At 38.0% G+C, this 13,460-nt stretch overlaps 1 protein-coding gene across 1 annotated transcript in view; it reads right to left on the bottom strand.

Annotated features, from left to right (window-relative positions):
* Window positions 1–13,460, bottom strand: part of TRHDE (thyrotropin releasing hormone degrading enzyme) — a 487,618-nt gene that overhangs the window by 326,409 nt on the left and 147,749 nt on the right. The gene's annotated exons all lie outside the window — the stretch shown is intronic.

Here is a 13,460-nt window from a genome sequence, read left to right as displayed (position 1 = left end):
TGGAAAATATGGCCTTGGTGATAGAAATAATGCTGGAGATCGCATGGCAGAATTTTGCAAGACCAACGACTTCTTCATTGCAAATACCTTTTTTCACCAACATAAACAGCGACTATATACATGGACCTTGCCAGATGGAATTCAAAGGAATCAAACTGACTACATCTGTGGAAAGAGACAATGGAAAAGCTCAATATCATCAGTCAGAACAAGGCCGGGGTCAACTGTGGGACAGACCATCAATTGCTCATATGCATGTTCAAGTTGAAACTGAAGAAAATTAGAACAAGTCCACAAGAACCAAAGTACAATCTTGAGTATATCCCACCTGAATTTAGAAACCACCTCAAAAACGGATTTGACACACTGAACACTAATGACCAAAGACCAGATGAGCTGTAGAATGACACCAAGGACATCATACACGAAGAAAGCAAGAGGTCATTAAAAAGACAGGAAAGAAAGAAAAGACCAAAATGGATGCCGGAAAAGACTCTGAAACTTGCTTTTCGACATCGAGCAGATAAAGCAAAAGAAAGAAATGATGAAGTAAAAGAACTAAACAGAAGATTTCAAAGGGTAGCTGGAGAAGACAAAGTAAAGTATTATAATGACATGTGCAAAGAGCTGGAGATACAAAACCAAAAGTGGAGAACACGCTTGGCATTTCTCAAGCTGAAAGAACTGAAGAAAAAAATTCAAGCCTCGAGTAGCAATAGTGAAGGATTCTATGGGGAAAATATTAAACGATGAAGAAGCATCAAAAGAAGCTGGATGGAATGCACAGAGTTTATACCAAAAAGAACTGGTTGACATTCAACCATTTCAAACGTAGCCTATGATCAAGAACCAATGGTACCGACAGAAGAAATACAAGCTGCACTGAAGGCACTGATGAAAAATAAGGCTCCAGGAATTGACAGAATATCAATTGAGATGTTTTAACAAACGGATACAGTGCTGGAAGTGCTCACTCATCTATGCCAAGAAATTTGGAAGACAGCTACCTGGCCAATCAACTGGAAGAGATCCATGTTTATGCCTATTCCCAAGAAAGGTGATCCAACCAAATGCAGAAATTACTGAACAATATCATTAATATCACACTGAAGTAATGCTTTGCTGAAGATCATTCAAAAGTGGCTGCAGCAGTATATCAACAGGGAACTGCCAGAAATTCAGCCTGGATTCAGAAGAGGACACGGAACAAGGGATATCATTGCTGATGTCAGATGAATCCTGGCTGAAAGCAGAGAATACCAGAAAGATGTTTACCGGTGTTTTATTGACTATGCAAAGGTATTTGACTGTGTGGATGATAACAAATTATGGATAACATTGAGAAGAATGGGAATTCCAAAAACACTTAATTGTGCTCATGAGGAACCTGTACATAGATCAAGAGGCAGTCGTTCAGACAGAACAAGGAAATACTGAACGGTTTAAAGTCAGGAGGTTTGCATCAGGGTTATATCATTTCATCATACTTATTCAATCTGTATGCTGAGCAAATAATCCGAGAAGCTGGACTATATGAAGAAGATTGGTAAAAGACTCATTAACAACCTGCAATATGCACATGACACAACCTTGCCTGCTGAAAGTGAAGAAGACTTGAAGCACTTACTAATGAAGATCAAGGACCACAGCCTTCAGTATGGACTGCACCTCAACATAATGACAACAAAAACCCTTGCAACTGGACCAATAAGCAACATCATGATAAATGGAGAAAAGATTGAAGTTGTCAAGGATTTCATTTTACTTAGATCCACAATCAACCCATGCAAGCAGCAGTCAAGAAATGAAATGATGCATTGTATTGGGCAAATCTGCTGCAAAAAAAAAACAAAGGACCTCTTTAAAGTGTCGAAAAGCAAAGGTGTCACCTTGAAGACTAAGGTGTGCCTGACTCAAGCCATGGTATTTTCAATCGCATCATATGCATGCGAAATCTGGACAATGAACAAGGAAGACTGAAGAACAATTGATACCTTTGAATTATAGTGTTGGCGAAGAATATTGAATATACCATGGTCTGCAAAAAGAATGAACAAATCTGTCTCGGAAGAAGTACAACCAGAATGCTCCTTAGTAGCAAGGATGGCGAGACTGAGTCTTACACACTTTGGACATGTTGTCAGGAGGGATCAGTGCCAGGAGAAGGACATAGTGTTTGGTAAAATACAGGATCAGCGAAAAAGAGGAAGACCCTCAATGAGTCGGACTGACACAGTGGCTGCAGTAATGGGCTCAAGCATAATAATGATTGTGAGCATGGTGCAGGACCAGGCAGTGTTTCGTTCTGTGGTACACAGGGCCACAATGAGTTCAAACCAACTGGATGGCACCTAGTAACAACACACATGAAGCATGTGCTTCTTAGTTCAATCAAGTATAGGAGACCAAATGGGCAACACCTGCCCAAAATCAAAGACAAGAAGGCAGGAAGGGACAGGAAAACTGGATTAATGGACACAGGGAACTCACGGTGGAAAGGGTGAGAGTGTTGACACATTGCAGGGACTGCAACCAGTGTCATTAAACAATCTGTATATAGGTTTTTTAATGCAAAACTAATTTTCTCTGTAAATTTTCACCTAAATTACAATAAAAACACATGAAGTGCTAACAAACGTATTTATATAAAAATGCACATCCCTCCAAACGAGCTAAATTTCAAAGGAAAATCTTAAATGTAAATAAAATAGAAGTCTTTATTTTGGGCTAAAAAAAAAAACAGAATAGAGTTGGAAATCCCTCACTCATTCAACAAACATTTATTGAGTGCCTATCTTAGTGCAGACACTGCTCTAGGCAGTGCAAAAACAGCAGTGAACAAACAGACAAAAACCATCTGTTCTCACAGAGCTTCCACTGTTGGGGGAGGGGTAGAGACCAAGAGTTAATAAAATAAATTAAATTAATGCTATATGAGATAATCAAAAGTGCTAACGAGAAAAATAAAGGAAGGAAGGTCTGAAGTGACCCTCAAGGCTGCAATGTAAATTGGGGATGTCAGAAGATGTTTCACTGAAAAAAATAATAGTTCAACCATGTGTGTATCTGAAAGAAAATTGTTTTAAGCTAAGAGAAGAGCAAGTGCAAAGGCCCAAGTATAGAGCATGCTCAGTGTTTTTAGAAACAGCAAGGAGGGCAGCACAGCTGGAACAGAGTGTGCGAGCTGGAGAGAAGTAGGAGATGAGGTTGGCATGGCAGCCGGGGCCAAATCACTCACAGTCTTACAGACCAAAGGACGAATTCTGGATTTTATTTTATGAGTGATAGGAAGCCAATGACAGGTCTGACCAGGAGAGCAACATTACCAGATAAATCTAATGTCCTTCCCAAAAATTTGTAAAATTCAAAACACCTCACGTTCTCTCACCATTTTAAACTGCTGACCCAAGCAAGAGAGCATGGTGGCTTGGATGAAAGTAGTAGCTGTGGACATGGTTAGAAATGATTAGCTTTTTGAGATATTCAGAATATAGAGCCAAAAGGATCTGTTGGTGATTTGGATGTGTGACATGAGAGACAAGGAATTTAAATAGAAGATTATTTTTTGTTTTGTTTTGTTTTTTGTTTCTTTACCTAAACAACTTTTGTGGAGTTCCTGGGTGACGTAAACAGCTAAGCACTCAACTACTAGCTGAAAATTGGTGGTTTAAACCCACCCAGAAGTGCCTCGGAAAACAGGCCTGGTGATCTACTTCCAAAACATCACAGCCTTGAAAACCCTGTGGGGTGCAGTTCTACTCTGTGCACACGGGGTCACCATGACTTGCAATCAACTTGACAGCAACTGACAAGAACAAGCAACTTCTGAAGGGATGAAATTGCCCTTTACTGAGATGGTCAGAATACAGAACAAGACAGTGGTTTAAGATCTGCACCTCAAACTTGAACATGTTTATTTTGAGATACTCTTTAGACGTTCAAACATATGTCACATAGTCAGTAGAATGTAGAAGTCTGGAGTTGAGGAGAGAGGACTTGGCTGGAGATGTAAATTTTGGAGTTAACAACAATAGCAGGTACTTAAATAGACTGGGTGAAGTCAACAAGGGACTGAAAGCGAGCAGCTAAGAAAGAGGTGCAAAACCTGAGTCCTGGGCACTCCAAGATTAAGCAGTTAGAGAGGTGGAGGGGAAAGAAAATAGACGGGAGGAAGAATGGCCAGTGAGCAGGAGAAAAAAAAATCGAACAATGTGTTGCCTGGGAAGACAAGTGAAAAATGTATCCCAAGGAGTCAGAAAGAACAACTGTGTCAGATGCTGCTAACAGTTCAAGATGGAAGACTGAGAATTGAACAGTGGATTTAGCAATGTGGAGGCATTATTGAACTTGTCAAGCACAGTTTTAGTGGAGTGTAGGGGGGAAAAGCCTAATGTAGAGTGCATTCAGGAGACAAGGGAAAGAGAGAAATTGGAATCAGTGCAGACAGCCAACTCTTTAAAGCACTTTGGCTATAAAAGGAAGGAGAGAAATTGTGCAGTAGCTGGAATGAGTGGGAGTGATTTTATGTGTGTGTGTGTGTGTGTGTGTGTTTAAGCGGAGAGAAACAGCACCATATTTTTCGTGCTATTGGGGAAAGATTCAATAAAAAGGGAAAGCTGAAGATTCGGGAGGAGAAAGAAGTAAGTGATGTCCTAGAGAAGGTGAGAGAGGATGGGCTCAGGTGCACAAAGGTGGGAGTGTCCATTACTGGAGCAATGTCAGTTGATCCATAGTAATAGGCAAAGAGAAGGGTATATAGCCCAAGACTTAAGCAATGATTAAATACAAGAATGTTGGAAACGGTTATTTTCTAACAACACCAAAGCTGTAAGAACCAAATACCTCTGTTGGAATATATAAAACAAGGCCTTGGAGGCCTCCTTATAAATATGCCCTGATTAAGTTAAGCACTTTCTAAAATTGCATTTATTTTCAGGATGAGAAGCAATCTTTCACAAGACCCAGACTGAATTAGGGAAAATATGCGTGGGCATAAACCCAAAGTTGTGAAGGGTTGAAACTCGTAAAACTAAAGAATGAGGGAAGAGGGTGATAACCAAATTGAACATGAAACAACATTGGCAAGCTAGCGAAACAGTAGAAAACCTCTTTCCAGATAGGTTTTAGGTTGCTAGTAGAAGAGACCATTTATGATCATTACTGAGAGCAACATACATAGTAACTACTCGATAAATGCTTGTTGAATTAACTAGTTAATTCAATTCTATAGTTGGTTTGTATTATATTAAATTCTCCTCTCAGTGTGCTTATGGTTTATTAGTTTACTGCAGTAATAATCTCATGCATCATTCCTGCTAAAATGCATTGCCTTCATTGATTTCTTTCATCTTTACTCTTCTACTTTTTTTTTTTTTTGCATTAGTGGTAAAATATCGTAAACATTGAGTACCATACACATATTTCGTTTTTTAGTGTAGTCTTGGAAATGTATAGCATGTAATAGCTACAAACCATCTTAACAAGAACAGCTAAATGGCCATTTTATAGAGTAATTAATGAAGGGAAAAATGCCTTGTTAAATTGTGTTAAAATAACTGTTAAATATTGAAGCAACTGGATCCATTTTAATAGGATGTGGTGTGGTTTTAGGATAAGAGACCAGGGGTTGGAAACACATAAAAATATTTCCCACTGAAAATAATAATTTAACTGCTTTTTTAGTTCATGAGAAAAATCACCCTATGAAGGGCTTTGCAGAAATAAATTACCTTCGTAAGACAGGAAAAGGCTATATTTATTTGATTAAAAAGCCAGTGAAAGGATAGTCGTTTGAACAAACTATTTCCCTATGGTACTTAGTGAACAAGAAAGGGATGTATTGCTTTACCTGCTTCCTTAAGAAAGCACTAATGTTAACCCGCAGAGAGAGCCTTAAGGTACTTCCCACTAAGAAACCACAAGATTAAACAGCTCCAGTGTTAAGTTCAAATACTTTGAGGAGTTCTGGTTGAAAGAAAGCATTTGGCGGATGAATTCCCATTACACAGAATTAGACTAGACTATATAAAGAGCCCCCAGAAATTTTATTTTAAAAAGCAATATTACTTGAGGCTCTTAACAAAACACATACATGTTACTCAATATTTATGCAATCTAATATCTAAGTAAAGGCCAAAAAAAAAAAAAAAAAAGGGCATACTGGGGAAAACATACACACACAGGCACGCACACAAATGCATTGAGAAAATCTCAAACGTGAGATGCACAGTCAACATTGTAATACAGGGTTTTGTTTTGTTTTTTATTACAGGGTAGTATTATATAATTATTATCTCAAATTAAAAACAACAAATACAGCCACTAATTCAAGGGAAAAAATACATAATCAAAGAGTGTAAATGTTTAACAGTCAATACAACATTTCATGACAAAAAATTATCCGAAAGCTTTCCTACCTGCAAGTAGCAAATCATTATCACCATCACAATACAGAAACAGATGTATCTATTATGACTTGGAAACCCTGGTGGCTTAGTGGTTAAGACTACGGCTGCTAACCAAAAGGTCAGCAGTTTGAATCCACCAGGCGCTCCTTGGAAACCTTATGGGGGCAGTCCTACTGTGCCCTATAGGGTGGCTATGAGTCAGAATCAACTCAACAGCAATAGGTTTGGCTTTTTTTTTTTTTTTTTTAATGACTTAAAAAGTCATTCAAGCTAGCCTCCTGATTCACTAAACTTCAAAAATGCAATTTATCTCATAATTTATCATAAAAAAATAGACTCTATCAACATGAAACATAAAGCCCAAGGTATGAAGAAAAAATCATGGACTTTCCCTACCACGCAACTTTCAGAATGACTTCCCCTCTCCTTTATGCTCCACCTCCCATTAAATTCCTATCTCTTTATTAGAACTCAAGTGAAAATAAGGCTTATTTTTATATGCATTTCATGCCTACAACACTGTATAATGATTTCCCATCTTAACCTAACACGGTACTATATTTGTACCCTAAAAAATATTGGCACTTAATTATATTCCATATTGTGTGAGTCTCTAATTCATCTATTCCAGTAAGTATCGTATTGTCTCCTCAACAAAACCACAATCTCCTTGAGGGCAGAAATTCTTGTTACAAAATACCAGTTCTCCTTCTTCAAAGGCAGCACTGTGCCAGGTAGGTAATGAGTTCGTCATAAAAGCATGAAGTCCTGAAAAGAAGTAATCAAGCAAATGCTTTAAGAAACTTACTGATTTACAAATTACAGAGCAGCAGCAAAAGGAAACTGAAAGCTATCTGCAATCATTAGTTGAAATCTAGAGTGAATAACAAAATATTCCCATACAACTGAGCCACTTTATCTGCCACCTAATTAATTTATAAAACATTCATGATGAAAACACATTTGAAATACTCAAATATATCTTCTGGGTGATGAAATTATGAGTTACAATATATGTGTTTTTTTCTATTTTTTAAGTTTCCAAATTCACTAAAAGGAACATGTGTCACTTTTAATATCTGTATGAAATTAACAAAAATACCTATTCTGTTATTCCTGAAGCCAGGCAGGCTGAGTTTGAATTCCAGATCCATTAATTCCTGCTGTGTGATCTGAGCACATTACTTAGTCACTAAATGCCTAGGTTTCCTCATCTGGAAAATGAGAAAATAACAGGGACTACCTCAGAAGGTTGTGGTAAAGACTAAATGAATTAAAGTGTATCAAGCCGTTAGGAGTGGCTCACATACCGTAAATGTGATAGAAGTATTTGTTGTTGTTGCTATTTTCAACATCCCTTTGGGATAAAAGGAAAGAGGATAATTTAATTCTTTAAATTTCCACAACATTCTTTTAAAGTAGCACTTCACGCCTCTGATAGTTCTCACGAAAATAGAACACATAGAAATAGAAAGACTTGCTGTATTGTGTCAAGTAAACTGTATACTTCTAATTACAACTTAACAGTAAGAAATACAAAATTTCTGCCAATCTCATACAAATAGTTTCCCTATCTATAGTTTAATTACCTAATTTAGAGATTTAAAACCAAATCCTCACACAGTGAACACCAACTATTTTGGCTTAATAATGTTAAAAGTCCATCTTTGTATAACAAGGGGAATAAACTATTATCCTAAGAGCACGCATCAGAATTCCTCTTAGGAAACTATACTGAAAAACCACTTAAGGCGAAAATTCAAATCCTTGGAGATGAGCTGGCGTGAGATGAGGACACAGTAGAGAAGGTGTTTGGGAAGGGAGGAAATGAGAAGAGAGAAGATATTGCAGAGTTTATGACCGGACATCAAAAATGACCTTTAATAAAAGGAGAACCTAATATTAAATTTTAAGGCTATTTTGTAATATAACACCTCCACACGCACACATCCCCTGCAAAGCTTCAGTAAACTTAAGTCAACTAGTAGAGAGTTTATTATCTGCTCATTTGTTTTAAATTTTGGTTTTCTAATAGAAAGAGGCAGGTTCCACATTTCACTTGACATGGTTTGGAACACAGGCAGACCTGCAAGGTAAGGATGCTTCAGTTTGGCAGAAACAGCTCTAACCCAGAGCTGAGCATTATTAGAACACAAGCCTTTCTCCCTCTCCTCCTATTCCCAGAACTCTCCCCATTGGGAATTTGCAGAAATGCTGGTCCTTGGTTTATACTCATTGTTTTTAGTCAGTGCCCCCACCCATTCTCTCCTGAAAACATCCATCAGGCCTTGACCCCAATGCTCCACTGCAACTGTTCTTGCCAAGGTCACTAATGACCTTGACATTGCTAAAGTTAATTAATGGTCAATTTTCAGTCCTCATCTAACTTTACTTGTCACAATTGATCGCTTGCTCCTGTTTGAAATATTCTCTTCACTAAACGCCATTTACTCCTGGCTTCTTCAGTGCCTCAATTAGCTGCTCGTTCTCAGTAGCACTTACTAGCTCCTAATCTAGCCTTGAATTCTTTCTTCAGTTCTTTCAGCTTGGGAAATGCCGAGTGTATTCTTACCTTTTGATTTTCTATCTCCAGGTCTTTACACATTTCATGATAATACTTTACTTTGTCTTCTCGAGCCACCCTTTGAAATCTTCTACTCAGCTCTTTTATGTCATTACTTCTTCCTTTTGCTTTAGCTTCTCAATGTTTAAGAGCAATTTTGAGAGTCTCTTCTGACATCCATTTTGGTATTTCCTTTCTTTCCTCTCTTTTTAATGACCTCTTGCTCTCTTCATGCATGATATCCTTGATGTCATTCCACAACTCATCTGGTCTTTAGTCATTAGTGTTCAATGCGTCAAATCTCTAAAGATCGTCTTTAAATCTAGGTGGGATATATTCAAGGTCATACTTTGGCTCTCAAAGACTTCTAATTCTTCTTCAACTTTAACTTGAATTTGCATATGAGCAATTGATGATCTGTTCCACAGTCAGCCCCTGGCCTCATTCTGACTGATGATATTGAGCTTTTCCATCATCTCTTCCCATAGATGTAGCCAATTTGATTCCTGTGTATTCCATCTGGTGAGGTACACATGTATAATCACTGCTTATGTTGTTGAGAAAAGGTATTTGCAATGATGAAGTTGTTGGTCTTGCAAAATTCTATCCTGTGATTTCCAGCATCATTTCTATCACCAAGGCCATATTTTCCAACTACTACCAATCCTTCTTTTTTTCTGACTTTTCCATTCCAATCACCAGTAACTATCAATATCTCTTGATTGCATGTTTGATCAATTTCAGACTGCCGAAGTTGGTAAAAATCTTCCATTTCTTCATCTTTGGCATTAGTGGTTGGTGCATAAATTTGAATAATAGTAGTGTTAACTGTTGCTCCTTGTAGGTGTATGGATATTATCCTATCACTGATAGTGCTGTACTTCAGATAGATCTTGAGATGTTCTTTTTGACAATGAACACGATGCCATTCTTCTTCAATTTGTCATTCCCAGCATAGCAGACCATAGGATTATCTGATTCAAAATGGCCAATACCAGTTCATTTCAGCTCCTAATGACTAGGATATCGGTCTTTATGGGCTCCATTTCATTTTTGACAATTTCCAATTTTCATAGATATACTTCGTACATTCCACATTCCAATTATTAATGGATGTTTGCAGCTGTTTCTTCTCATTTTGAGTTGTGCCACATCAGCAGATGAAGGTCCATCCCAAAAGCTTGACCCCATCCACATCATTTAGGTTGATTTTACTTTGAGGAGACAGCTCTTTCCCAGTCATCTTTTGATTGCTTTCCAACCTGAGGGGTTTATCTTCTGGCACTATATCAAATATGTTCCACTGTTATTCATAAGGTTTTCACCAGCTTATTTTTTTTCAGAAGTAAATCGCTAGGTCCTTCTTCCCAGCCTTTTTCAACTCTATGACACCTAACAACAACAACAATCTAGGCTTTGCTGGCCCTAATCTCTAAATGTTGGATCAATCCTGCCTTATTTCCATTCTGTTTTCTATCTTCTCTCACTGCCTTGGTGATCCCACCCAGCCTTAGGCTTTATATTTCATTATATGCTGACAAATGTATATCTCTAGCCAGACCTCAACCAAGCTCCATATTTGCAAATTCAACAGTCTACTTAAATTTCTAACAGATATCAAGGTGCCACCTAAATGTTAAATAGACACGTCAGCCTCTAAAATGTCTATCTCCTCCTTTGATAGACAATCTTGTTGTCTCAGTAAATGGCAATTCCATCCTTCTAGTTCTTAGGCCAGAAACCTTGGAGTTATCTTTGACTCTTCTCTTTCTCTCACATTCCACATCTTGCTCATCGGCAAATTCAACTGCTTCTACCTTCATTATATATCCAGAATTTGACTAATCTCGTCTATGCTACTGTTAACATCCTAGTCTAAGTGACTATTATATTTTGCCTAAATTGTAACTGGTTTTCATGCCTTTACCATTTTCACCCAAAACAGAGTCTCCCAATCTCCACACTAGTGACATTTTGAACTGGTAACTCTTTATTGTAGAGGGTTGACCTGTGCACTGTAGAATGTTTAGCAACATCCTTGGCCTCTCATTAAATGCTAGTAGCATCCCTTCCCTGTTTGTGAGAACCAAAAATATCTCCAAACATTGCCAAATGTTCTCTGAGGGGCAAAATTGCCCATGATTGAGAACTACTACCCTATGGTATATTTTCAACCCAGCCACAAGAATGATCCTTTTACAACGTAAACGATATCATATAATGCTCTGATCAAAACTGACCAATAGATTTCCATCTCACTCAGAAAAAAAATTAAAGTCCTTACCATGGCTTGCTGAATCTACACTATTTGACACCCATCCATTACTCCTTGATGTCACCTCTTACTGGTTACTCCCTTACTCACTCTGCTCCAGTCACACTTGCCTCATTCCTCTTTCTCAAATATATCCATTACAAGAGTCCCACCTGAAGGTTTTTGCACTTTGCTTTGTTCCTTCTGTCTACAGCCCTTATTATATTCACTGGACTAACTCCTTCACCCCCTTAAGTCCTTTGCTCAAAAGTCACCTTCCCAATGAAGCCTTCTGTGATCACCCATTTAAAAACTTCAGCCACATTTCCAGTCCCCACACACTTTCTATTCATCCTTTCTAGCTTCATTTTTAATGTCACTTATCTCCATCTGAGGAAATCCTGGTGGTGTAGTGGTTAAGAGCTATGGATGCTAATCAAAAGGTAGGCACTTCAAATCCATCAGGCGCTCCTTAGAAACCCTGTGGGGCAGTTCTACTCTGTCCTATAGCATCGCTATAAGTCGGAATCAACTCAACGGCAACAGGCTTGGTTCTTCTGTTTTTTTTTTTTTTTAATCTCCATCTGAAATTAAACTTTAACATGCCTCCACTTAACAGAATGTCATAGGCAAGAAGGAACTTTTGCCTTTTTTATTCACTACTGTATCACCATCATATAGTAGAGTGTCTATAATATGGTAGGCACTCAATAAACACCAGTAGAATAAGTAAGGAGTAGGGGAGGGAGAGGAGAAGGGAGAGAGGGAGTAAGAAAGAAAGGAAAGAAGGTGGGAAGGAATGAAAGAAGGCAGGAAGGAAGGGAGGGAGAGAAGAAGGGAGAGAGGGAGGAAGGGTAGAAGAGGGCTTGGAATCTATGTTAGATGGATCTGAAGGGTCAAGGTAGCTGCAGTGAATATCTAGAACGCATCTACATGGATCATTAATAAAGACTGAGTTGGCTTCCACAAAATTTGTTTTTCAGAAATATAATTCATGATGTACGACAAAATCTAAGGCTATGTCCAAATGCTTCTGCTGTTAAGGATTTTTATGTAGAAAGTATACTTACAATGCCATTAACATATAGATTTAAATATCTATAGATTAGGAAATACGTAGAACTTTAAGAGAAATTTTACAAAGTACGTGTGCTGTGGTAACTCCCCAAGACACATAAACAGGAATGTGCTGGGATAAGTCAATCATTCAATTATATACACCATAAGGTAGCTTAACGAGTAAAAGTAACGGCGAACGAAGCTCTTTTCTACAGAGGAAAGCCTACATGGTTCAATTGTGAGTGAAACAGAGGAACAGAAACACTTCCTGTTGCAAGCTGACAGTTACACGGAACCCCCTGAAGTTGTAAATTGAGTTCCTCTGCTGATTACTGGTCTGAAGGGACAAAGAAAGCTCCACATTTTATTTCTCTTGCTGAACTTGCAACATAAGCACTCGTGAATTTTACATTAGGGTCAAGCTGGGACACTCCAGAATGTTTTCTCTAGAGAACAGTGTCACCTCCCATGCAAATGAGGTCAGGTATGCCTTTCTGCCTTGGGTCCCTACCAGGGAGATTTCAGTGTAACAGATTTTAATGGGGAACTTGAAATACAGGGCAAAAGGAAGAAAGAAAAGAAAATACAGGGCAAAAGGAAGAAAGAAAAGAAAACATAGGGACCTATTTAAAATGAAATTTTGCCTGTGGATTCTGAGAGCACATGTTTCCAAATGAGCTCAGGATTTTATAGTATCATTCACAAAAATTGTATGCCACACCCATTGATAACAATATCAACTAGCATTCTGTCTACTTTCTGAACTACTCATCATAAGACCAGTAAAGCTACACAGCAGGCAAGTCCATTAATGAAATCAGCCTAGTTCTCCAGGGAGGAGAACTTGTGGTTCAAATGCTAACACTCTGATAGAGTAAGCACTTTATTCTTGCCGGTGAGCAATACCTTTTATGTGGATGCTGATCAAAAATGCTCTTGGGAAGGAAAAAAGATGGAGGGGGGAAGGAGGAAGAAAAGTACTATTGTGATGTAATATTTCAAAAGAGATGTTCTCAGAAGCAAAAATAACTTCAGCATTTATAATGGATATACATTTTCTAACTTTCTGGAGAGTCATAGAAAAATTATGTTGCCAAAAAAGCAGCCTCATTCAAATTAGGGTAACAAAATTAATTCATTTATTCATCCACCCAACAATTATTGAGCATATTCTCTC

This window comes from Elephas maximus, chromosome 4 (genome assembly GCF_024166365.1).
Source record: "Elephas maximus indicus isolate mEleMax1 chromosome 4, mEleMax1 primary haplotype, whole genome shotgun sequence".
NCBI lineage: Eukaryota > Metazoa > Chordata > Mammalia > Proboscidea > Elephantidae > Elephas > Elephas maximus.
The sequence above is the reverse complement of the archived record's forward strand: the minus strand, read 5'-3'. Positions and strand labels throughout refer to the sequence as shown.